Below are 3558 nucleotides of genomic sequence, written 5' to 3'. Positions count from 1 at the left end.
CTGATCCTGGGAGAGTAGACTACAATGCCGGCTGTTCTGACTCAAAGACTGTAAGTACGTTTTTAGAGTTTTTATAGTTTTTATATTTTACATATTTAAAGCGAGTTTTTTGAGCAGTGTAGAGTAGGGCTTGTTTTCTCCGATCTCTCCGATCACAAATGCAGACATGGTTTTATGTTACGCTCCGGCCGGACAGGGCATCACAGTATGGTATATTCGGCCAATCACAACGCATTGGATAGCTGGCCAATCACAGCACACCTCGCTTTTTCAGACCGATGAGCTCTGTAAAAATCGACGCGTTTCAGAAAGGCGGGCATCATTTTATCATATAACATATAACCCCTTTAATAAAGAAAGAAGAATAGACACCAACCTGTTTGTTCTTCAGTATCTGTTTGATTCTGGATCTCTCATCTTCTCTTTAATAAACTCAGTCTTTACAGATTTCAGCTCTTCCTGATGCTTTGATGCTCGTCTGCACTTGTAAACTGATGGAGATATTCCAGCATTTATAGGTAAATTACTGTGGGCGGAGCTTCACTGATGATATGATTCTTGTGGGAGGAGCTTAATTGAAGCTGAATTGCAGCATGTGAGGAGCTTATCTGCCAAAATAAAAAAATCACTTAATCAGATCGTTTTCACAGTACGATATAAATAATGTTGTTGTTTTTTTTTCCTCAAATATAAATAATGGTAAGAAAAATAGTTGAAAACATAATCACAGAAATGCATCTAAAGATTTGTACCCTCACTATTGACAACCAGATCTCCTGTAAATTGCTACTTAAAGCTCATTTCATTGAAGACATCAGCATAATAAATGAGGTGAAAACAGGAACGATCGACATGAAATAAAGAGTCTTTTCAGCAGCTCTGTTAATACTGATGAGCCTCAGAAGATCAACACTCATTCAACAAGACATTCAGGATCATCAGCAGATCATCTCACTTTATTCTGAGTGTTTGCTGCTAGAAACACATTATATGAGTCAGGATATATGATAAAAGCCTATAAGTGTTTGAATGAAAGACAATACTGTTATTTCTCACTATGTGACATGGATAAAACATCAATAATACAAAAACGCTGTAAATAACTATCCTACTACAACACCATAGTCTAACATCCATATGAATCTTAATATAGTTTGATTTTTTAATAACTACATTAATTGTAATAGAGTAATTAGATCATTAACATTTTACAGTTTTTCATGTACAGAAACTGACAATGATCATAAAACTTAAAAAAAAAAAATAAAGAGCACCAGCAATATTTCTTGTGTCAGACTTCATTATTATTTATCTATATTCACATTTATGAATAGATTTGAAATTTCCCTCATTAGGCTACTCATTACAGGGACAACGTGTTTAGAAGTTCTGTATATTTCAATTTTAACATGTAAACATAATCTGTCCGAGATTTGGTGCATGGGTTTATTTTATTTTTTTATTATTATTATTTTAAATTAGGCTACGTCTTATCATTGTCACGTGTTTTCATTGATCTTAATTTCCATATTTATATGCTGCAACGTTGTGTGATTTTCATTAAAATATTTGAGTAATAATTCGCTCGTTTTTCTCCTCTAATCCTCACACACGAAGACTGTTTTTACTGATCAAATACCATGCGAGTCTATCATTTTAAGTTCTTTTCTTGTACAGGTGCATCTCAATAAATTAGAATGTCGAATTTTTGGACCCGTGTAGACCTCTACTCCAGACTGCGATGGTCGCATTTGTGTTTTTTTTAGGCTTCTCCCGTTTGCATTGTGATCTGTATTTTTACATATTTATTTAAAAGTCTTTTTCATATCCCTCCATGGCATATTTAAGTCCCAAAGTTGAATGATTGTCCCTCTGTGTCCAGAATTTATCAAAAACATCTTGGGACAAGATTTTCACACTGACAGCTGTCATTAAGGCAGTTTGTTTGTCTGAGTGAGCAAGGGGGGTGAGGCTTACCGATAGGACCAAAAATCCAGAGCAGCACAAGCAAAACTGGTCAGCAAACGAGTTCAGAACAGGGGTGTATTCCAGAAAGGAGGTTCAACAAACTCTGAGTTAAAACTTGAACTCTGAGTTGACTTACCCTGAGATTGGAAACTCTGAGTTTTTGGTTTAAGAACAGCTGAACAAAGTTAGTTCAGTCCACTCTGAGTAGGTTGACTCTGAGTTTAGCGCGTGCACCACGACTATGAAAAGCCATGATCAATGGAGCTCCGAAATTACGATTCACCATGGCAACAGCTCCCGCCAAAAAGACTTCCGCATACTTTTCCGTAACTTTAATTCTAAATCAATGTTATCAGAGGTAGGGCTGTGCAAAAAAATCGAATGCGATTTTCATGCGGTTCTGTGTAGTAAATGCTGCTCCAGCTGAAAGCACGTGCTGGAGATTTACTACTAATCACAGGAGCGGCTTTACTGACGAGATGCGCATGAAAATCGCATTCGATTTTTTGCACAGCCCTAATCAGAGGTGAAAACGGAGAAAGGTAATTTATTGAACTAATATTCATTTTCATGCTGTCCCACGGGCAAAAAAAAGAAAAAAATGTGGCAGCAGAAAAAAAATTTAATATAAAAACATAATTCAATCAGGTAAAGCTTCAATCGTAAAATGGGTTGTAGGCTAACATTACATGACTTTACAAATATTTGACATTCAATAAATATCATTCAGTGTATATCTATTTCAATGTGCAGCAGCTTTTCCCACATAGTCTAATGCTTTTTCACACAATTAAATGTTCTCTAATCCAACATGCTACATTTCTTAATTAGGGTAATGAAAAACATTTGACTTCTATTCAGAAGCCAACAGCAAGAAGGCAGAGACTCATAAAATGGGAGGAGAACCTGCACCAGCATCACTGACAGATGAAGAGGAGATGGCCACAATACCAATATTAAAATCCAACAGGGAAAATAATAATTTGTTGCTTTTGTATTTGTAGAACATAAAGATGACCAAATAAATTGTGAATAATTTGTTAACTTTATTTAACAGCTGTGGTGGTGGTTATGGCATAGATATCTCACACTACCCTTCCATCTGGCATCCTTCCATTCCATACAGTAATCGGCTTCATTTTCGGAAGGTGCGATGGTGAGTAAAAAGACATGCCATTTTTGTCATATTTACCGTGTCTGCATGATGAAAATATTCATCTTGTTTCCATTTTCATTAAGATTATTTTTCTTACCCCACTGGCAATTAACTTTACTTGTTTATCCCAGGAAACATGACTAAATATCGTATACTGACCAGGTTAGGTTCACAGAGTAAGTTACTATGGTAACTTACCAATAGGTTTAGTTTTGTCTTTTACTGGAACCGAAAACGTCTCAGGTTACTTATGTACCCATGGTTCCCTGAATAGGGAACGAGACACTGCGTCCTCTAGGAGTCGCTATGGGGAACGCCTCGTCGTGACCCGTGTCTGAAGCATACATTGAAAAAAATACCAACTCGTTGGCCGGCGACAGCCATGACGTCACTACCGGTGCGACTATAGTATAAATAGGCGCCGGGAGCACACA

This window comes from Sinocyclocheilus anshuiensis, unplaced genomic scaffold (assembly GCF_001515605.1).
Source record: "Sinocyclocheilus anshuiensis isolate Anshui unplaced genomic scaffold, SAMN03320099.WGS_v1.1 scaffold2849, whole genome shotgun sequence".
NCBI classification, from domain to species: Eukaryota; Metazoa; Chordata; class Actinopteri; order Cypriniformes; family Cyprinidae; genus Sinocyclocheilus; species Sinocyclocheilus anshuiensis.
Note: the sequence above shows the minus strand (reverse complement) of the source record.